Source organism: Ambystoma mexicanum, chromosome 10, assembly GCF_040938575.1.
Source record: "Ambystoma mexicanum isolate Mex_15411 chromosome 10, UKY_AmexF1_1, whole genome shotgun sequence".
Taxonomy (NCBI): domain Eukaryota; kingdom Metazoa; phylum Chordata; class Amphibia; order Caudata; family Ambystomatidae; genus Ambystoma; species Ambystoma mexicanum.
This window is the reverse complement of record NC_090932.1, coordinates 149,679,940-149,704,353: the sequence shown is the minus strand read 5'-3', so window position 1 is coordinate 149,704,353 and position 24,414 is coordinate 149,679,940. Positions and strand designations below refer to the sequence as shown.

The 24,414-nt window shown below is 42.9% G+C and overlaps 1 protein-coding gene across 9 annotated transcripts in view; it reads right to left on the bottom strand.

Moving 5' to 3' along the window:
* The window catches only part of SLC4A5 (solute carrier family 4 member 5), an 802,545-nt gene that overhangs the window by 444,713 nt on the left and 333,418 nt on the right, over positions 1–24,414 (bottom strand). The window lies entirely within an intron of this gene.

Sequence of the window (24,414 nt, the reverse complement as noted above, 5' to 3'; positions counted from 1 at the left end):
AATAAAAGAATTGAATCAGGATTCTCAAATATAGGTCACAATACACAATGTACATCCCTGTCATTGTCACAGCACATATTAAAGCAATCAACATCTTCATCTTCTTCTCTTCTAGTTCCTTCACACTTTTCTCCCCAACACATTGATATGATATGATAAGGCATTTATAACGCGCCTATACACAAGTGTTTGAAGGTGCGACGAGGCAAGGGAGGGGGAACAGAGGGAAGACAGAGACAACAATCTTACTAGGCCAGGTGACATTGAGATTGCGCAACTGCAGGGGATGGGGGAGGTGGAAAAGTGTGCAGGGAAGGGGAAGGGCAGTACAGTGCATAGGACAAACAGTCAAATAAATAAGACAATAAATAAAAAGTGCAAGGCTAAGTGCAGGCATCAGGTGTCAAGTGCTGGTAGGGGGCTGTAGGGATACAGAACAGTTCCCAAGTGCCAAGGCAGCAGTGCAGGTGTGCATCTGGCAGGGAGGGGGGCCTTGGCCCGAGATCAGAGGGTAGCCAGATAACCAGTGCAGTTTCAGTTTCAGCCAGGAGTTCAGCAGGGAGAGGAGGAGAGAAAGCAGAAGCAAAGAGGAAGGTCTTGAGGTGCGTCCGGAACCTGAGATGTTTCTCCTCAAGTTTCAGAGGGGCAGGGAGGCTGTTCCAGAGGGATGCCCCAGCAGAAGAAATAGATCTACTACTAACTCATTGCTTGGAGAAGCGACTGATCATCAGGCAGTTGGAGGTGGATGAGCAAAGAGTGCGAGAAGGAAGATCTTTAGGAAGAGAGAGTTGAAGGTATTGAGGCCCCAGAAGGCCTTGTGGACAATGCAGAGGGTTTTGAACTTAATCATTGCAGCCACTGGGAGCCATTGCAGAGATTTCAGTCCTGGAGTTATACGATCCCTGGGCTTGAGGCAAAGGACAAGTCTCAAAGTCCTGTTTTGGATGAGTTGCAGAGGGTGGAGAGTAGAGGAAGGGAGATTTAGAAAGAGGCTGTTGAGCTTCTGAGGGAAGGAGAGGAAAGGAAGAATACCTGAGGAGGTGCAACTGGTAGTGTGACTTCTTAGAGATATCAGAGATGTGAGGAGAGAAGTAGAGTGTGGAGTCAAAGATGACCCCAAGGATTTTAGCCTCACAGGTGGGAGCAGGAAGAGAGCCAAGTGAGGCCGGCCAGAGAAGGAAAGGAGGGAGCAGGTGTGCCAATGAGTAGAATCTCAGTCTTACTGGCATTAAGGCAAAGGTCATTGGTAGAACACCACTCCTGGATGGTAGACAGACAGTCAAAGATGAGAGATGGAGAAGAGGTGGCGGAAGGTAACCTGAAAATGAGTTGAGTGTCATCCGCATAGCACTGGAAGTTGGGGCAGAGAGCAGCAATGCAATGGGCAAGAAGTGCAAGGTATTGATTGAACAGCCAGGGAGAGAGGTTAGACCCCTGGGGAACACCACAGGTAGAGATAGAGGATAAGAAGGACCCAAGTTGGACCTGGAAGGGTCGATCTGAGAGGAAAGAGGTCAGCCAAGCAGGGCCTGACCGGTGATACCCAGGTTATCACGGAGGCAGTTGAGCAGGATGGCATGGGTGACCGTGTCAAAGGCGGAAGAGAGATCAATTAAGATGAGGACACAGGGGGTGTTGGAATCAAGGTTGGAGAGCAGGTCTTCACGGATGTTCAGGAGACCGGTTTCCGTGCTTCTGGCAACTATGAAGCCAGACTGATGGTCATGGAGACAACCAACAGATTCAGTGTGAAGATTAAGCTGGGAGATGGCTTTTCCAGGAGTTTACCCAGGAAAGGAGTGGTGGGGATCGGCCAACAGATAATGTAATTCATCTGTTGTGCATGGCTCCCATTGAAAGCTATCAGCGACAATTCATGTTTTAAAATGCCATATCCTCTTATTATGATGTCACAGAAGAGCAATAGGAATTTCATTATTGAATGCTGGGCGCATCAGGGCAAAGGGGAGCAGCATTTTCCTCTTGGGTCTCCATGACCCGAAGCAAGCACAGGAAGTCTGCTGTCCAAACAGTACAATCTGCTGGCAATGTGGGACAACATTTTCAACTCCATGCCCCTCATAGAAACAAGGGATACATTGCCCTTGTCAGTGCAGGAGCCGTGGCCCATGCTACCTGTCAGATGCATGGCCTAGTTTAACTGAGGGAGCTAGACTGAGAGGGCAGTGTGTGGTAGAATGCTAAGCAATCTTTGTTTTTTTCATGGGGGAGAGGGTATACATATAAACTAAAGAGGTTGGGGTAGGATAGCAGGTCACAGGTAACTCCTATTTTTGTTTAGGGGTAGGTGTGTGGGTGGTATATAAAAAGGAAGGTGAGGAACTGCAGAACTGCAATATTCCTTTTTAAGGTGGAGGTTGAACAAGTGGCTGTGTGAGGAAGATGGGGAAGTTGACAGGACACCAGGTATATTTTACCTTACTATTCATTGGGAAGGGTAAGAAAATACACAAGTGATGTTGGCAGGGTATTTTATTGCAATCATGGGTGTGGAGGGAGGATATCCATGTTTTGCTTCCTCTCCACGCCTCCAGTCCCCACTACTGCAATGTTGGTCAATTTGAACCTCAGAGGGGTTGGAAAAGGGACAATAAGGATAGCATACATATGCAGCATTACAGATGGTTAGTTATCAAAACAGAGCTACATTCCAACTCAGGGTTCCAAGTGATATTATAGAACTCAAGCTACAGTTTCATTGTCTTTCAGAAGTCACTTGGAAACACTGTGTGGAACATATCCCCATAGTTAATAACTTAATGGGGGAGTTTGTCATTTCATGCTTCATGTTAGAGAAGAAATCCTACATACAAGCTCAGACAAGGTCTATAGCTTTCTATGATCATATGACATACATTTAAGGGGCGCTTGAAACCTTTTGCTGGCATGATCACACCATTCACCTCACAACTAAGTTGTAACGTAACGTAAGCTTTAGTTCCGAATAAAAGTTCCTTAAAAGCAACACACAGTAAGTCATGAAAGATTCTTAGCAATATCAATAAATATAAAAGTGACCATAAAATAGATTCAACAGCAGAATTAATGTACAGAACATAAAGATTAAATACGTTCAAATCAATATCAGTTTTCCACTTGTTGGATTTCAGATCTTTCTCTTATTCTAAAACCATTCACTAAAACGTTTGCCACAGACGAGCACATAAATGGAGTATTACACCTAGCTACAAAGGTCAGAGCAGGGCCACAATGCCTAAAGTGCATTGTGCGTAGTACCAGTAAATACACAGGACAAAAGAGCATGAAGTGCATTAAATCTTCAATTGCACCAGATCCACATGTGCATGTATCGTCATTAGGCGGTGTGTCTTTCCACTTACTGGTAAGGGGCTTGTTTTGGAACACACCTAACCTAAATTTCTTAACAAGTGAGCGAGGGTACCAATTTCTTATCCAATACAGATAAAAATCTGCTGAAGGAGTTAGTTCGATGGGAATGTATGCGCGTACCATTGATTTTCACACCTCGCAATCCTCTTTAAGAGAGATCAGGCTATGAAGTTACATTCCTTCAGCATTGACTTCCAATTTGAACCTGTATGGTTTGTGTCGTGAAACCATGATTTCAGACCAATGTGACTTAGTTCTTCCTTGACATACCATAACCAGTCTACTCTCACCACTACTGCACTGCCAAGAAGGTCAGTGTTTAACCCACACGTTGGGTACGCTGCCGGATTCTTCTGAATGGAACACCAAAGCATTAAGGGCCTATGTTTAATATAATCAATTACATACAGCACCCCCAATTTAGCATGGACAGAATAAATCTGTGCACTCTGTGGGACTCTTAATACCCTACGTATGAAGGCATTTTCTGCATTAGCAAGTAACTGGACATTACTATATCTCTATATGCCTGCACCATAGGTGTCCATTCCACTAGACTTTTCTCTGTACAATCTCAATATTGCTGTTATCGGCCTCCACCGAGTATTTTGGGGAAAGTGTAGCAATGCCCCGTTGGGCTACCTCATCCAAACTGCTTGGTTTGTGATGTGCTTTCTCCACCCAAGTGTTTTTGAAAAGGAAATGTCAAAAAGCAGCAAAGTTGAACCCCTTCCAATTTAGCCTTTTAAAAAATATGCCGTAATTAGGTCCTTTACAGATCCCTTATCACCTTGAATTTAGTGTTTGTGGACAAATATCTTGCCTTCATAAAAGAGGCAAAGATGCCCACCAATCTTCTCAATGCCCAATGTTCCCGGGCACACAACACTGTGTCATCTACATATAGTAGCACTGGATAACAGAGCCCAGAGAGGATGGGACAATCTTGTACACAACTAAATTCACCCTTGAGATTGTTAACATAAAGATTGAAGAGGAGGGGGGCTAGCAAGCAACCTTGCCGACCCTCTCATTTCAAATCAAAATGGGGGAGACAGTTTCCTTTCAGGCCCATAACTTATGGACACTTGCAAATCTGTTTGGAGGACCCTCAGCAAAGGTTGTGTATAAATTCCTTTTCTGTTAGCTTCACCTATAATAAGCCCTGATTCACGCAGTCTAATGCGCTAGCCAAATCTCTAAATGCTAAGAACATCAATGATTTGTATCCAGATATACTTGCTAACTAAAATGAACAGATTCAAGGTCTGGTCCGTGGTCCCCAGACCTTCAGGAAACCCAAATTGAATCAGAGAGATTGAGTAATATATCTTTGACCAGCTGAAAACTCTTGAAAACCAAAGTCTCCCAAACAATTTGCAGACTGCATGTAACAATGAAATAGGATGGTAGCCAGACAGATTAACATGATCACCCCTCTTAACAATTGGCATCAAAATGGATAACCAGGTCCCTACATGTTGTGTTGAACAGTCCGCTGTTGGCGGGGGAACAAAAATGTACACATTCAAGGGACAGAGATCCAGTCAAGGGCTCTTAATATTAGAGGGATTTCTTAGAGTGGTCAGTGCTTCCCTCTGATTTAATATAAGAGCAGGAGAGGAGTTATTGGGGGCGTGATCAGTAGGTCTGCTACAATAGGTCCAGGGCCACAGTTATCATCTTTCCCCCCTCTTTATAGGGCTGGAAAACTACCATTTCGATCACCTGCCAGATTGGGTTCTGTTGTACCTTCTGCCACTAGTCTCCAAAATTTTGAAAAGTCTCTGGCACTAAGTGCCTCTTTGAGGTTATCCCAGGCTTTAGCCATAATGTTCTGTTTCCCCACCTGATAGCATTTTTGTAATCTTGACGTCTTTCCGAAATCTCAGGATTCTTAGCGTGTTTTTTAAACTGGCTAAAATGTCAGTTTTAGCATCACTGCACTTCCTATCGAACCTGACCAGTCCACTGGGGGGACTGTGAGTGCAGCGAGCTGCATACTTTGAACAGGGAAATAATTACACCTGTGGGAGAATTCAATTGGAACCTGGGTGTGATTAAATTCACCTGTCGGATTAGCAATTCTCTCTGTTGTATATCGACAATCTCCTTAAATGTCGGCCAACAGTTTCTAAACCTAGTAATACCCTATTTAAGTACATGTCTGTTATTAGCGGCAGTGCCGGCATTAGATCTGCCATGATGAATAACTGCTTTGATCTCTATAGTAGAGTTAATATAAGAGGATTGTGATCACTCAACCCAATGACTACCACATAATGCCACTCGTTAGTGCGGACCATATATTAGTCAATTATGGTACATCTACTGCTTCCGCATTTAAAAGTGTATGTCCCAGGAGTGTCGGGTATACACTCACCCTTTAAGGCCCTGCCCCCAGTTCTTATATGTGCATCAACAACCAGAGGGCTCATTCATCTCTTCTCGACTCAGTCATAGCAGCCTTGCATTGACGTCTCTGCCGATTATAATCTTACAGTCATTTGCGCTCTCATCCTCCCAAAGGCATTCAAAGAAAACAATAAACCCTGCAGCAACTTTCTGTCAGAGAGTCCGATTGGCACTATACAAATGTATCAGAACTAGTTTGCAGCCAGAATCTAAAACTAACTTTTTTACAACCCAGGTAGATAAAGACACTCAGAGGCTCTAGAGCAGATATCATAGATGTTGCACTCATGTGGGAACTCTGGTTAGCTGTCACTTCCAATGTCATGTGTGATGTCATATGCAGTGCATGGCAAGGGACCTGCTTTGGTTGCTTTGTTGAGAATAAATAGCAATTATCTGTGATTGTTTAGGTTTCGCGTTGCAACAATAACGCCATTTTAACATGATTTTTTCACTGAATTGCGAGGGTGTTTTATAACAGAAGGTTAACTACAACATCTCTTCAAATAAAGTGTGTATGAGTGATTTTCAAAGGTTTGCACTACAGAAGGATACCATAACTGTACTTTACAATGTTGATTCTGTTTTTTTTATGATACACCCTAGTATATCCCTGGGCATTGCCTTACCCAAGCTCCAAAAGCAAAACCAAAATGCTCTCTGTGTGTGCTTTGGACACCCCAAACACTCACAAAGGCCACACAATTTCACTGTTGAATTCATGAGTTCTCTGAATCCAGATCTGAGGCTTCGGATCCCAAACAGTATATATTTTCCCTTTGGAAACCAGTTGGAAATGTGGGGTTTCCATATGGCATAAGCACCGCTGCAACTTCAATACAAAATCCCTGATGCTGCCATGGTTTGCAGTCACAGCAAGGAATCCACAGGGAGTTAGTGGACCGTGAAGGCAGGCAACTCAAACATTTTCAGACCATCTGTGGCCAATCAAATTGCTCTTCTTCCACCCCCGGTCGAATTCTGCATTACTGCTATGCAAGTGCGCATATTAGTCCATGGTCATGATCAAAAAATCTTAGCGCCATGTTGATCCACATACTAGTCCATGGGCCTGCAATATCTCAAAATTGCTTAGCGCCATTTCCACCCACTTGTTGGGATTTTTTTAATTAAACCGTTGGATGGATTTTCACCAAACCAAGAGAAGATCACGATTTGTCCAAAACACCAACTTCACAAGCGGAATTGGTGGAAATCTGTCTGGCCCTTTGTGTAGTACATGGAAAAATGCATCATTTGGGACCCTCCCTCCATAGCATTGCACCTCCTGGACAGAACTTCTCAAAACTTTCCAAAAGAATTCTGAGTCAGGCCTATATGTTTTGTGTCGTTTTTTAGAGCGGCACCATAGGTTATTTGCATCTCAAAAAGTACTCTTCCTCTGTGGATTACAACTTTACCATAATTCGATTGCAGACACTTGAATACATATAGATTCTAAATTTAAGCACACAAAGTATTGCTAGGTTTCGTGTTTTTAATGTTTTCTTTGTACAGAAAGGAAACTTTGTTGCCCGCACATGGGATCCAGTTGATACTGGTATTTGCAGGCATGTCCTGGGTTCCTACTCTTGCCAGTGATGCACCAAAAAGAGAACTTTCCAGGTGCTTCACAAGGAGGTAATGCACTGCTGCTGATGGTCCACCTTACACTCTGGAATTATGTTTCCACTTGCCCGTTGCTATGATAAGCAATCGTCTGCTTATTTCAGGCTTGGCTGGGTAACTTAGGATGCTTTTATTTGGACCAGCGGCACTACAATGCCCCATGGAGTGCATACACTGTTTGCTATGGGCTAATCACAATAATACAGTGTTTTGCATAAACCCCTGAATGCATGGAAACCCAAAGGCAATTGAAATACCTAAAAGACATCCCAAGCTTGGTGAACCAAAAGGACCAATTTTTCTTACCACAATGCTGTTGGGTCCAGAACTCAAGTTGAGCTGTTTTCCTCCCCCTCTCAGAATACTGATGGGCACAGCCTAGCATGAAAGCCAGAAAAAGACTGCAGCCGACTCTGCAACCCTGGCTGAGTTGAAGGACATCTTTTAGAGGTATTGGGGGAAATGATGCAAAACTAGACTTGTGAGCTTCAAAGGTGGATTGTGTGCTTCAAAGTCTTGAGGTTCACCACACAAGTGGAGCAAAGAATTTCTAAAGTGGAAGATCCTACTAAAACGATAGACTAACACTAAATAGATAAATAGATAAATAAATAAACACCGCCTTCAATGGCAAAAAACAAGTTGACGGGATCATGAATATGGTGCAGGCTAAGAAAAAAGACTTAGAAGAGCTGTGTAAGCGTATTTACATTATTGGCCTTCTTGAATAGGTCAAATTGGAAGCAGGGAATAAGATACAAAAATGCTGTCGGAGCGGTTTGATCCATTAGAATTCCTAAAGAAGTTTAAAGTGTAGCGTGTAGAGAGTGCACACATGCCTGCTGCATAAAACAGTTACAGGAGTGAACCGAGGCCTATAATAGCCGGACAGTTGACTGAGTAGCGACTGGCCAGAAAAACAGAAACTTATCTTACCAGGATGTGATGATCCTGGTTTTCCCTGACTATGCGGTAGATGTCGGGAAGGCCAGAATGTCATTCGTCAAAGTGAAAAAACTGTTAGTGAATGTCACTTGTCCTACTGAATGTTATACCAGACCAAACCCGTAGGTGGTTCATAAGTAGAGAGACTACTTCTTTGCTACTCATGAAGATGCTTTGGAATTTGTTGGGAACGTAGGACAACCACAACATTAAAAAAGAATGACATGGTACAGAAGAACCCTATAGGGTCCACTATTGATAGAGGCTGCGATAGGTGCTGTGTTGGAGTCTCTTAGTTTGATCACAGGGGTCTCCTGCTGACAACAGGCGTTCATTGATGTTTATCATGAATGGTGTTCTAGGATATGCTAGTGTACAGGCTCTTGCATGGTATCTTGTAGCGGTTCTTTGTTTAGTGGCAAGATGCCAGATTTGCCCTAAAGCGGATTCCACTGAGGAGTTCCATGAAGGGTTACTCTTTGATTGGGTTAAATCCTGTGTATTTGAAAATGGGACATTGGTCTGTTGGCAAGCAGGTTTCTTTGTCTTGTGAAAGTGGATGGGGGGGCTATTTTTTATGGATTAGCAAAATGGGTGACATGTTGCTGCAGAGAGTGCACACGAGAGGGTTAATGCTTATCAATTCTAAGCTGCCAATGCCAGAATGTCAACTGGGGTGGGTGGAACATAGGTGTGAAATGTAATTTATTGAGATTTTACTTGGGAGGGCTCAATAACTGAATCAAGACTAGGAAAGTAATGCTATTCCTCAATAGACACAAAGGCAACATGGACTTGCTGCAGGAAACTCACCTGTTAGAGAGTGAGCATGTGACTTTAGCAAGAACAAGGGGGTTCTCAGATACTTTCCTTGCTTTTCGAGGGGCATTATGATTTTAATCTGCAAGCTCTTAACATTCAACTACATACAACCAGGAGCAGCAACATATTAGATTCCTGCTTGTGGCTGGTACACTGGAGAGTCTCAAGTTAGCCTTTGTCTGTTTGTATGCACCTAAACTGGTACGCCTGAGTTTCATTGTGCATCAATGTGTAAAGTTCACAGGGGTTATTGATTATATGCTGATCTAGGGTGGAGACTTCAATACAGTTATACATCTACAAATGTATTGATCAAAACAATCATCCCGGCTACTCAGTAAATCTGCTAAGCATGTTTTGGAGCAGCGTGAACTACAGGATTGATGGATCGTTGGCATGTGCTGCCTCTAGAGGGGCAGCAATTCATGTTTTACTCTTCAGTGCATGCTGCTGCATCGAGGGTTTACTACTTACTGTTACCGCTTGTCGCTCAGAGTCAGACCCTTCCTACGCTCTGACTAACCTTTCCCCTATACTGTGGTTTATTCATCTTCTAACGTCACAATGTAAGTAAAGGATGAGGTTGTTCAAGGGTAAACGGCTAACCAAGATATCATATGAATATAATATTTACATTTGTTTGACTGAATCTATTGTGTGAGTAGAAGACACCATTTCAGCAAAGCCCCAAAGCCACCCAGTAACCATATCTGGAGGTTTACTTGAGTTCAGAGCCACTGTCAGTGCACTGTGGGCATGCATTGCTCCACAGCAGGATTTTACATTGTACTGCATGCAAAGTTGTATCAACCTAATACAGACAGCCCTCAAGGATATAGACAACTACAAACACAGTTCACCCTCAATGGCCACCATGGGTGTGGCACAGTCTGACATCTTTGTAATTTCATTTTTTAGGTCAATTCGGAAAATGCCAGTTCTAGAACACTATTTTGGCAAACCTTCAAGGTATTTGCTTGTGAAATCTACAGATCAGTGTCCAACAGGATAGAAGAACCTCACTCAAAAGAATTGAAATGGAAATTAGTGCCCTGGAACAGCAGATGGATAGTACTGACTACGATAAAGTACCTGCAGACATCAATTTGAGTTTAGAAGAAGGTTTGTGACCTGGAGAATTGAGAAGGAAATGTATAGGGCAGAAGGTACCCACCAGAATGCATGGACAGGGTGAAAAAGACCTGCATGGGCGATATGATATGATAGGTTATTGTGGCTATTTATGGCAGAGATGGACCCATAATATATTCCATATATTAAGAAAGAGAACATTGAGCTGTTTGTCACTTAAGAGGAAATCAGTGCAATATTTTGGAGTCAGTTAACCAATACAGATTTTTCTAGAAGTGTTTTAGGTGCTGTGGATGCCAAGTGTTCGCTAGATAATTATAGCTTAGATTGACGGGGAGAAGAGAGATGCTCAAAATACCCCTATAACTACAAATCAAATGAAGAAGATTTTTGAAGATCTGCCTCTAGGTAAAAAGCCTAGAATTGATGGATTGTCAGCAGAATGCAATGAAGCCTACCTATATTTGATGGCTCCCATCTGCTTGACAGATATACTGAATCATTAGGAAAAGGTGTCCTCCTTTCCTCAACCCTCAAAGCATTAATCTCAGTGCTTAGGAAACCAGGGGAACCTCACAATAGCTGCACATCATATTTACTGCTTTCCCTAATTCAATTAAGTAATAAAATACTCAACAAAGTAATTAACAGATAGGTCAATGCACCTGATGCCTTCAGCTTATCCTGTCGGATCTAGCCAGCTTTATTCCGCAGAGGTCGACAACCTATAAACTACAACAAGTAATAATAATAATAGTAATAGTAATAGTAATAGTAATAGTAAAAGTAATAGGTGAACCCAGAGTAGGCGTGGGCGAGAATGGCTAATTCCGTTCCATGGGAAAATTTGCGGATTACTGGAAAATTCCACCAAACGCATCAATTTCGCCCGTGAAGCGGAATTGACCATTGGGGTCTTTTCCTACCCACGATGTTGTTTTTTGAAAAAAATATCTTTTAGGTGGGTAAGGGCCTTTCACCCCTTTAAATGGTGTTTTCTCTGAAATCTTGGTTATTTTGTGTGTTTCAGGGCCACACAAAAACGGAAATTTCGTCAAAAAATGAAATGTTCGAGGCCCCAAAAAAATGCCAAAAGTGCATCAGAGCAGGATAATCCCTCAGCCAGTGGAACACATTTGTTGGTGAATTTTGCCAATTCTGTTTTGCCAGCCGGATGAAAATGCATTTGATTCTGTAGAATGGAGATATATTTTTGAGGTGATAACCGGGAGGAACTATGGTTCCTATTTTATGTCCCTGGTTGAATTAGTGAATAATAGACTGGCAATGAATGTGAGGACTAATAAACTGATCAATACAGTGTCCTAGAGTAATGGACACACCCGTCCCCTGTACACCATTAATAGTGATTCTCAGTGAAAACTAAGGAAGCTTAAGGAACTAAATATTCATTTATAGAGAGATGAATTGTAGTCTAGATATAACATAATATTTTAATTTATACAAACAACATATAAACAAGCTCAATGCGTTTCGGGCATTACCTTCATCAGTAGCGAATGTTCAACATTTAAGAATATTCAGAGTGCTTCAAATATCAATGGAATGATTAAGAAGACAATCAATGTCACCTGTTTCATTAGTGTCCAGAAGTAGATTATGTAGACCATATTATGCAGTTATCCTCATATGGTATTCTGTTTCTATTTATCTGGCTCACTCTGATGGTGGATAAGTCCACAAGATAACTTCTCTTGCGGCTTTAGGTGAGATCAAACTCACGGTTCTGTGTCTTGGTCTCTCTCTCAAGAAAATTCAGTATATGTGCGACAAAATTCTATTGACTATTGATGAGCTTGGTATGGGTGGGGGTAACCTAATGATCAAATTGTACTTTGATGATTTTACTGTATGAGACTGATAGACTGGGGTTATGGTGATCCTGGACTCTGAGAAGTACTGGCTATCACATTGAACCTTCATTCTGATATAGTGAGTGTACAGATCACTCGGCTATTAACATAGAAAAGATGATGATGAGGGCCCCAGCTGTGCGGAAGACTGTGTTTATTAGCAGCTATTGCATTGATACAAGAAAAAGGGATGCAATCTTTCTAACGAAGACTGGTTGGAACAGATTAGCTGGCCCTACTACAATTGGTAGACTATCTGACAAAAATATGTTGCCGCACAAAGTGTAGGTCTTCCCCGCATTCACAGAGGGATCGTTTCACATATTGACTAGGTGTGAGGAAATGGGGAGCTGGGGTGTGGCATGGCGAGTGTTGCGGCCGGATTCACAACTCACAGGCTAATAAACCCTTGAGGTGTGATGTTTTGGGACCCCGGACTGCTTTGAACTACAACTCCCATGATGCTTGGTGCCTGGAGTGCATGTGTAATGCACGCAAAGTTGTCGGGGCCTTGATAAGCTCCTCCCAGGTCCGTGCCGCTTGCTGATGATTTTGGTGGATGCAGGCACGGGTCGGAGGAGGCAGGAGCAAGGTTCGAGTGAAGGCAAAGGAGCCGGTTGTGTGGCAGCAACTAGGCGGGAGATATGGAGAGTCGGCTCCCTTCTTCTTGTTCACCCGCTGCGCATGCTGGCGTTCATGTCCGGTGAGCGAGATAACAGATGCAGTGACTACAATGCTCGCTGTACTGTGTCTGGGGTGGTGCCGGAAGGACCCCGCAGGCATCAGTTAAGTGAACACTAGTTGTTTGGGGCATTGTGAGGAACGATGTGAGAGTAAATGTAAAATTTAAGGAACAAAATGCTAACGCGCACATGGAATGAAAACGCATTACGGAAAGGAATGCTGAATGCTTAATTATGCACGTGTCTTTGTGGCTGCGCTTACGCTGTTTGTTGCTACATATACACTGGATTCCATTGCCATGAAAGACGCTCATAGTGCGAGCAGCACAGCCTCAGGAATGTCATCCTGTGTGTTCTGCAAGGTTCTCAGGCAACTTTTGTAGCTTTAATGTCGAAATTGTCAAATGCTACGATGCATTTAATGTGGCTGCTTAATGTGCTACTGTTTGTTGCTGTGCACTGCTTAAGGTATAGGCTGGAAACTATAGCAGTGTAGGAGTGTGCCCACAGGTGTTTGGCGTTCCTAAAATAAGAAGGGGCACATTAGGGTGAAGGTTCAGTACGTCAAGCACTTCCTATGGAGAAGCGAGTAATTTTGTAAAAGTGCAAAGGGCCTCAGCATAATATGGACCTGCAAGGTTCATGTGTTGTACGTCTGTTCCCTCAACCCCCAAGACCTATCCAAAAACAAGTTCCCCTAACCATCTATCCAGTTTCTCTAATCACCCCTTCCCTATGCACAACCCCTCCCTAACTCTCTTCCCCCCATTGGCTGCCTCAAGGTTATCTGTTATCTAAGAATCACGAACCCGTGCCAACCAAGGTGGGAGGTTCGACTACCATTCGGCTTCCGTCGTCAGGAAGGAGTTGTGAGATACTCCATAGGGCATGACACTAGGATTATAGGTAAAATAAATCTTTATTGACTTATTTGTTTATGGGGAATTTCTGACCATGCAAGCATTCCAGTTATGGGGAGGTATTACAGTACTTGATATGTCGTTGTATGGCTGAGAGATATGATCAAGGTGAACTGAACATCATTCCTGAACACTCTGCCTAGTTACCCTTAAATTATGCAATTGCTGCAAGAAGAGCTAGACAATTAGTATTGGCATTGTATCCTATGGTGGCTCCTGGTGATGTCAGGGATACTCAAGGTAGTGATGGGGAGGCATCTGTCAGCAAATGAAGCGAGTTCCATGAATTATAGGAACATGCCTATACAGTCCTAAAATGAATACACAGATGCTCCCCATATTAAAGACACAACACATGTCTTCTGAAAAGTAAATAATTAGGAACTAGACTCAGCTCATACTGTCTTGGTGACTATGGGAATCGAGTCACTATACAGAAAGATACCGTAGCATGAACCCACAAGAAGAGTGGTGGAATTGTTAAACGCTGAACATCGTCTTGAAGCATTAAGGACATTTGCAGAGAGATCTCTGAAAGAAATCTTTCTTCATGGTGGGCGTAACCACCAGATTGGGGGCACTGCATTGGATACCACAGTGGCTCCCAGGATTGCAAATCTCTACATGTTGAAGCCACACCAAGGCTTCCTTGAGATTTCTCTCTGTTCCAAGTTGGAGAAGTTTAAGCTGAGTTTTATAGAGATCAACAGTTGGGCTGACCTTTATTCTAATGGGCAGCAAGTTCCAATGGTTGAGTAGGGAGAAAGAGCAGAGGTGAGAGAAGGTACAGGGGGGGGCATGAGCAAGAGCATTGATAGCTTTGTAGACTAGAAGAACTTGGAAACGGAGTGGTTGTTCATGGAGAGCCAACCCACATGTTAGTAGTTCAAAGTGAGGGAGGATCTGGGTAGAATGGTATACAGTGAAATTGCAACCAACACAAATTTAGTCAGTGAAAATGTTGTCGTATAAATACCTTTGATGGGAAAAAGTTACCAAGCAAAAGGTAGCCAAAAAATGCAGCTGAAAAGTAGCCACAAATGTAGTACTAATTGGGTTGTGGTTAGGGTTAAGGAGGGTGTAGTGGGCTTGTGATTGCCTGGTTTAGGGTTAGGATAGGGGCTGTGGTAAGGAAAGGGGCTATAGTAAAGAAGTTGTGGTTTGATTAGTCGTTAGGGTGGATTAAGTGTCATGGTTAGTGTAAGGGTAGGGGTTATTGTAAGGCTAGGGCTAAGGGAGTAATGGTTTGGGTTTGGGTAAGTGGTAAAGAAAGGGATAGGGAAGTTGGCGGGGACAGGTGATGTTGGTGTAGGATAGCGGTTAAGATCAACCTAGTGGTTAGGGTAAAGTAAACATTAGGGCAAATGGTAGAGCTGCAGTTAGAGTAAGGCTAAGATGAGTATTAGAGCAAGGGTTTGCGTTGGGGGGGTTAAGTAATTTGTGACAAGCTGGTGATGGGGTTGGAGATGGAGATGGGTTCACTGTTCATTTTCTATTTATTTTGTGTTCTGTAAGAGGTCAGGGTAGAATAAGGGTTATAATTAGGGTTCGGGGAAGGTTTAGGAATGAAGTTAGGGTGATTGTGGAGGTTTTGTCAGAGGTTTGGGCCATATTTAGGGTTACAGTCTTGTACCTCTGTGTATACAGCTTTTTAGGCAACCTTATTACTGGCAGAATGTTCACACTTTGCATTGCTTGTACTGAATGACTCCATTTTTTAAATTGACTTTTTGTTGACTACATTTTCACGTGACTACATTTTTCTGGGTACATTTTCACATAGAACCTGTAGCATGCATAGCATGTAAGTAGCGAAAGTGAGGACTGTGTCTAGTTGAGGGAAGGAATAGAGAGGAAGGTTAATGAGTAGGCATGAGCAGTATCTGAGCTTGTTGAGCATGTGGTTGGAGATTAGAGTTTTCATAGAGTGGTGAGTTAGTAATGGACAAATGGTCAGAATCTTGTGATGGTTAATGCTAGCAACAGAGACAGTATTTGTGATGAATTGTTGCAAGGTAGAGGTCCTCAAGGTTGCAAGCCTCGGGCGAGGGCGCAAGAAGGTCAGGCAGAAAGGAGATAGTAGACGTTGGAACCGAAGAGAAAGATTACTTCTGTTTTCAAAGAGCTCAGCATAAGGCATCAGAGAGCCACCCTGTGATGGACTACAGTGAGACAGCTGGTAAACCATTCCAAAGTGGCTGAGGTAAAGAAGCGAAAGGAGAAAAAGATTTGAGCATTGTCAGCAAAGATGTGATACTGAAAGCCAAAGGACAAGATAAGTCTACTGAGGGCAGATGTATAGAGGGTGAAGAACAGAGGTATATGGACAGATCCTTGGAGGATGTCGATAGTGAGATGGGTGGGGTCAGAGTTTGCAAGTTACAGGAGATTTTAAAGGATCGACCTTCCAAGTAGGAGTCCATCCAGGTGAGAGCAGATTTGCAAAACCCATGGTCCTGGGTTGGGGGGAGGAAAGAAGAGTGATTTACAGTGTTAAAAGTGGGAGAGTGGCTCAAAGGTATGTGCTTTTAAGAGAGTTTGGAATGGTGAGTTTCTGAGAGAAGGTTGGAGATATGAATGAACGCAGTATCAGTGGAGTGTTTACTACAGACGCCAGATTAAAGTGGCTTTCCAAGGCCATTACTCTCAAAGTACTCAGTGATCTGGTTGCAGAATTCCTGCTCAAGGACTAAAATAATGGGGTAAGAGGGAAATAGAGTGAAGGTTCACCAGGACAGTTGGGTGTGATGAGCCAGGAATGAGATGCGGACACAGATGAGAGACGTTTGTGGTTACAAACTTTTATTAACAAAAATGGGGGTTGAAAAATTCCTCACTATCCCTGATCTATGAGGAATTATCCTACCTCAACCAAAACGAATGAATCTGTCCAATTTCAAGATGGTCAAACAAAAGGTCTGTCCTGTGTCTGTATTTCAAACTCCAAGGTTTAAGGGTATTGACTCTAAAGTTTTCCAAGTGTTCAACACAAAAGCTCCAATTCAACAAAAAGGATTCCAATGAACAATGTTCACAGTTCCAGGGATCAGCTTCCTTCCCCAGATTACTTGTATCAAGTTTCACCACGTCAAATGAATATTCAGGCTCCAAGAGGACTACTCTCTCCCCTTGCTTTATTTATTTCTCTTGGGGTTTCAGCTCCCTTCTCCAAGCTTTCTCTTTCCCTTTAACATGTTGCAAATTGGAAGGGTATGTCTCTTCCTAAGAACTATCTTTCTCTCTTTACAATTTTACAATAGTTCATTAATTTAATGGCGTTGGCCTTCCCTAAAGTTCTGTACAATAGATAGTTGGTCTTCACCTGGGATAATCTCCCACCAGGACTTGTCACACAAATGCCTAACTTTCACTTCACCTGGTGCACTTTCCTACCAGGAATGTATTATATAAACATCAATCTTCACCTGGTATAGTCTCCCGCCAGGACTTTGTTATACAAATACTTAACTTCACCTAGTATACTTTCCTGTCAGGACTTTGATACACAACACTTTGCTATGCAGATACTTAACTTGGTATACTTGTTTGCCAGGACTTTGTTTTATACAAACATTCTTTGTTATACAAAAGCTTTGCTATACAGATACTTACCTTCACCTGCTTTGTTATGCAAACACTTTGTTATAAAGATACTTAACTTCACCTGGTATACTTATTTGCCAGGAATTAACTATACAAGTCTCTCAGCTTGGGGGTAAATAATCCAGGAATAACTTGCTTTTCTAATACTCTCACTTCTTTGGTAATGGTGCTGTTTCCCTTGCGCTGCATTCTCAAGGAGAGATTTAGTTTATTTGACCACCCAGTAACCCACTTGTTCCTTTTAGCCTCACTGGTTTTTCTGTTGCTTCTCTGGAGAGAAATATACTCGCCGGCAACCTGGTAACCCTTTTTCCTTCCCAGGGCTTACCGTTTGTCTACAGTGTTTCTCTGCTCTACCCTCCTTCGGCATACTGGCTTTGCTTGTGCCCCGTCAAGCGATGCACTCTTGTTGCATCAGCTCTCGCAGTGTGCTGTCCTAGCTGCTCTCTCTCTTTCTGCAGCACACTGCCTGCACCCTGGTTTCTCCACTCATGTATCAGATTCACCTTCAGATTGCCTGCCATGAAGTGCTTGCCTTCAGCGTGGTGCTCAGCGGTTTTACGGGTTGCGAAGCAGTTCAGCATCTGCAGCCCTCCTCTCTCCTTCTCATAATCAGCTGCAGCCGGGCCATATTTGAACTCCGCGGGTTGCTTACTCATTTGTCAACAACTGGAATGCTGCATTGGTCACCCGGGCTTCACGATCCTCATTACTCCATTGTTCTTTCTTGTGTCAGTCATTATGAAGTTGCTTTCTGACTGACTTAAAGGACGTGGATATAGAGTCTCCTGGGAAACATCCCTGCAAGGGAAGGGGGAGCATGTGGTTTTCTCTAATGCTATCATCTGGTCTCCCAGAGAGTCACCTCCCCCAGGTGGTCTTCCCTCATAGAGCCGTCCCCAGGGTCAGGGTTAGGTAGGGGGAGGTCATCTAAGGGAAAGGAGTGATGATTTTGTCAGATGCATCACATGGCTCACAGGGTTTTTTTTCATGAGAGGTTGAACAGTTGCAGATTTGAAGGAAGGGAAGAGTCCAGTGGAGACAGAGGGAGAGAGGTTAAAGTGCTTGAAAAGATGGGGTGAGGTGGTTGGGGCTAAGTGTTTGAGTCTTTTAGGAGCAAATGGGTTGATAGGAGTGCAACAATGGTTGGCACTGCAAAGGATATGCGCTAATTTGGTAGGAGAGTTGGGGAGAACTAGTCAAGAGAATAAGGGGCAGGGGTGAACATTGACTGCCAAAAAGAGAGTATGGGAGGGAGAGAGAGAGAAGGGCTGCAAGAACGTTTTTTAGAGATTTTATAGGAAAAATGATTAAAGACATTAGTAGACAGGAAGAAGGCAATGGATATTGGCTTGGGAGATTTGAGCATCGTTTGGAGGGTAGATGCAAGTTTGTGATTGTGAAGGAAGAAGACTACGTTTGTGAAGTAGGAAGATTTGGCAGAGTGCAGTTCAGAAGAGAGAGCAGCAAGGGAGTTATTGTAGGCTAGAGGTAAATGGGGGTCCATAATTTGCACCAGCATCGTAGGTCAAGGCTCAAGTTTGGTTTAGGATCTGGATCTCGAAAGTGATCCAGGGCTGAGGAGGAGGGTGGGAAGTGGTGAATGTGCATGCAGGATAGTGGTGTTCAAAGGGAGTCATACGTGCGTGGTAAAAATCATGAAAAGCACAGTGAATGGCATTAATAGGGGAGAGCACAAAGGAGTACTGCTTGAATGTTGCCCTTGGACAGGACAGGAGGGTGGAAGGAGCAAGACATTAATGTTAACAATGGAGTGATCAGATGGAGAGAGGTCAACTGAGAGGTCAGTGGAGGAGTATGAAGTAGAGCCAAGATCAAGAGAACTGTCATCCTAGTGGGTTGGCTGGTCATGGACGAAGAAGAGGCAGTGGTCAGATAGGAGGTAGTACAAGGTGGATGGCTATATAAGGCTTGGGAAGGGTAAGGCCTACCAGCATGACAATGGGGATGTCAGTGGGAAGTAACTGAAGGGGAAGGTTGAGGTCAGGGACTAAGGAGTTAAAAGAGACCGTGAGTCAGTGGAGAGCCAAAACAGTGAGAGGAGTAGAAGAGGGGATTTGAACTGCGGCATATTCAAAAGAGGTGAGGTGATGTCCAAGAGGGGCAGGGGGGCATTGATGAGGGCTTTATTTATAAGGAACCCCACACACCATCCCAACTGTTGGGGGAGAGTGGGAGAAGGTGGCAGCCTGACTGTGGAGAGCCACTTCTGTATGAGCAATGAGGGGAAATATAAGATCCTGTGCTAGCAAGAAGTGATGAAGAGGGTTATAGGAGTCAGAGTGGTTAGCGATGCAAGGAGACTTGTTAAACAGTGATTGAACATTCCATAGGCCAGGTGAAAGAGTGATAGGAGGTGGGTGTTGTGCGGAAAGCCAATGGGATAAGTAAGGTTAAAGATCCTGGGCAAATCGGAGGTTTGGTTTTGATGGGGTACAGGTGTAGGGGAATGGTATATATGGGGCAGAAGGAGAGAGAGGTAGAAGTTAGTCCAAATTGTGCTGAAGGCTACAAGAGAAGGGCAGGAGAAGAGTGAGCACAAGGAGAAAGGGAGTGAAGTCAAGGTGCGTGGTGGAGAGTAAAAGAAATTGGTAAGTGAAAACCATGAATGAAGGGTGCAGAACAAGAGGAAAAGATTAGTTTTGTGAGCACGGAGGGGCAAGGGGAAAGGAAATGCTAGCTAGGGAACAGCAGGTATAAGTTATGAGTTGGGCTAGAATGGGGTTACAGGTGACCAAAAGACAGCTAGCATGCCCAAAAGATAGACCTTCATGAGTTCTTCAAGGTAATAACATCTCCTGGGTGAATAGAGAGTCACAAGTATGTTGTCAAGATGGGGAGTTTTCTGTTACAAGTCTGCATCTTAAAGGAGGATATGGTGGCATAACCCCACTCCCTACTTGTGCAATAATGTATTGGGGTGAAGCACAGTTGGTGTTGAGAGACCCATGAACACTTTTGGAAATGTAGGGATATGAGGCGATTTCTAACCCAGTTAATACAAATATATATATAAAACACCCACATAATTTGGTACAAGTATTGGGATCAGTCATAGCTGACGATGTTCACGATTTGAAATGTAGGCTGTGTTGCTTGTTAGCAAAATTAAACAATAGACATTTTAATTCTGCTCTCTTGAGGGTTTTACTTTCAGTTCTGCCACTTTAATACATTATTTTCCTCATCAACGTGCATAATATTAATGTATAATACGTATTTGGATTATACACATGGCACATGCTCTTTTACATAATGTTATGCTATGTACATTATAAGCTTATCTCACCCCAGGGACTCTTGATAGTTCTGTACGATCAAAAAATGCTAATAGCTGAAAACATGATGACTCCAGCTGGTGTACTAGGATAGCATGAGGAACCTTGGAGAGTAATACATAGAAAGCACTGCATCAGCTAAAACACGTAGTTATTCATGTTACAGGGTCAGAGAAATAAGCACATTAATTAGCAAGGATGTAAACTTGTGGAAAACTCATCATCGGTCCTAAAACCTCATGAACAAATATGTAGGAGACGCTATATTACCACGATGCTGAGTCGATCATCTAACTATAGTCTGTGGTTCTTGATGAGCTCAGATATGTAGACCCGGATCTATTTATGACTATGATCAAGTTGAATCCAAGCATTCAAGTAGGATCCACAGCTGGCTTTTGAATACCACAGTGAAGATTGGAGATGGTTAAGAATCCTGGAGGGGACATTCTGGAGATGTATTATAGGCTTGGGACCCAGTACTCCTGTTGAAATAATTGGACTTTAACTCGGTTTGACTTCTTTGGTGGCAATGGCATAGAAAAGAAGATGTTTGTTACATATTAAATCCAGAACTTCCCCCATATGTCCATTGCTTTCGATGCTGGGAGAGGAAATCAGCGCAAAGCTGACATGTAAATTGACAACACTGTTGTTTGAAACCATTGATTGGTGCCCAAATTGGGATGATGACGACCATGTATTACAGAAAAGCTTTATCAGAAAATTAGAGCAAAGGGAGTGACCTATAAACTGCTCTCACTTGTGGACTCTTAAGAGTTACCAGTCTGTAATTATAAATCTAACTCAGACATTTAGGGAACCTCAATGGTACTTTAAATTATACCCGTCCCCTGATTTGCGCAGATTCCCCTCTTAGTGCGGACCAATAGAATTCCTGTACTATCAGTCCAATATTGGCCCAGAACCGGCAGTGGTTAAAACCGAAATAATATGTTGTGTGGCATCTGTGGTCAAAAGGAAACTCCTCGACATGCTTTGGGCATGGAGCCACTTTGGGAAAGGCACCCCTTGTTAGCAAGAACATCACCCTTTCTGAGTTGGAACCACCTGCATGATTTTATAAATGTAACGAACAACAAAAAAGCCAGGGTTTCTACACCCTTCCCAGGTGGCAATTCCCAACAGGGGACAAAAACCAAAACTGTTGGAGTAATCAGAGGAGACAACTGGAAACTGTGCAACTTCACGTAGACACTGAGTCAGGAAATGTGCTTAAGCCAGAAGAAAAGAAATGAGTACTCCTGTAGGTATCAATTAAATGTGTACCATTTTTTCATTCTTCTACCAATAGACAGCATCAGGGGTATGGACTACAAGCAGTGATTCAATATTACTGAACGGACACGTTTACTTTACAGACCTAGCAGTAGCTTACATGCAACACACTGTACGGACATGTTTACTTTACAGACCTAGCAGTAGCACACATGCAATGCAAAGTACGGACATGTTTTCTTTACAGACCTAGCAGCAGAGCACATGCAACACACTGTACGGACATGTTTACTTTACAGACCTAGCAGTAGCGCACATGCAATGCAAAGTACGGACATGTTTTCTTTACAAACCTAGCAGTAGCACACATGCAACACACTGTACAGACATGTTTACTTTACAGACCTAGCAGCAGCGCACATGCAACTCATTGTATGGAGATGTTTACTTTACATACCTAGCAGTAGCACACATGCAGCGCAATGTACGGACATGTTTAATTTACAGACCTAGCAGCAGCACACATGCAACGCAATGTAAGGACATGTTTACTTTACAGACCTAGCAGCAGAGCACATGCAACACACTGTATGGACATATTTACTTGACAGACCTAGCAGTAGCACACATGCAACGCAATGTACAGACATGTTTACATTACAGACCTAGCAGCAGAGCACATGCAACACACTGTATGGACATGTTTACTTGACAGACCTAGCAGTAGCACACATGCAACGCAATGTACAGACATGTTTACTTTACAGACCTAGCAGCAGAGCACATGCAACACACTGTATGGACATGTTTACTTGACAGACCTAGCAGTAGCACACATGCAACGCAATGTACAGACATGTTTACTTTACAGACCTAGCAGCAGAGCACATGCAACACACTGTATGGACATGTTTACTTTACAGACCTAGCAGCAGTACATATGCAACGCAATGTACGGACATGTTTACTTTACAGACCTAGCAGTAGCGCACATGCAATGCAAAGTACGGACATGTTTTCTTTACAAACCTAGCAGTAGCACACATGCAACACACTGTACAGACATGTTTACTTTACAGACCCAGCAGCAGCGCACATGCAACTCATTGTATGGAGATGTTTACTTTACATACCTAGCAGAAGTACATATGCAACGCAAAGTACGGACATGTTTTCTTTACAAACCTAGCAGTAGCACACATGCAACACACTGTACAGACATGTTTACTTTACAGACCTAGCAGCAGTGCACATGCAACTCATTGTATGGGGATGTTTACTTTACATACCTAGCAGTAGCACACATGCAGCGCAATGTACGGACATGTTTACTTTACAGACCTAGCAGCAGCGCACATGCAACGCAATGTGCAGTCTAAAAATCCTCTTGGGAATTCAAATTGAAGAATATAGGGATTTCAACTTTTTCCCTCCAAAGTCACATTGAAGACTTGCATATATAAGAGAAAGAAGAAATATATAATTCAAAGATCTACAAATCATTACACATGTTGTATACATTTATTATGAAGATTATTTCAATAAAGGCAAAAAGAAAACATAATTTGCTTCTTCAAAGCAAGGGGAATTGACTGTATGTTGCAAAGAGCTCAACATCCAAATCATAACATTCATGAACAACTAGTCGATTTTCTAAATATACTTATATCTTGCATTATTCGTTCAGACTAATGAGTGTAAAAAGATCACACACACATGATACACTCAAGTATTGAAAGTATTGCTGACGAGAAAACCTTCTCTCTCTTGGCATCTAAACATGGTCGGAAACCATTTCAATTTCAACGTCCTGTGCATGCAGCACTTCTATAACACACACTTCCCTGTGCCCTTAGACACCGTATATGCACACTGATTTCATGAACCACAGACAGTCCTCTTTACAGTTACACTTAGAATACACATTCAGCCCTGTGGCATCAGTGTACCCATCTGCTATGAACTTTGCTGGGGCCACATTGGTCAATCTGCATGGCTTCAAAGCAGAGAGCTACCATGCAGTGTTATTATGTAATTCATGTGTTTGTGGTGTTGTTGGAAAGGAGGGAGATGTGTTGTGAAGGACTTGTTCTGTATGGATGGAATGCTGATATGAGGTAGTGGAATGTTTGGTGTTGAATGTAGTGCCAAGGTTCCAGGAACTACCATGCAGGGTCACATGGTTTGAACTCCTTCAGCTCCACCCATCATAAGTAGTACGGGGCAGATACACATAATTTGGTATTAGCATAATTGACCTAAAAACATTTACCCTAAAACATTTGATCGTATTTATTTGACCTTTTGTTGGTCAAATTTAATTCAATATATATATGAGGTGGGTAAGGATATAGATTCGGTTGAGGTGGGGGGTGCAGGGGTCTCCCCCTGCATTTTAGACTGAAAAAAAGTCAAATAAATTTGATCAAATGTGATTAGGTCAAATGTCTTAGTTCAAATAGACCCACATCCATGCTAGGTAACTTCAACCCTCTCACCTGTACTCTGGCTTGACTATGCC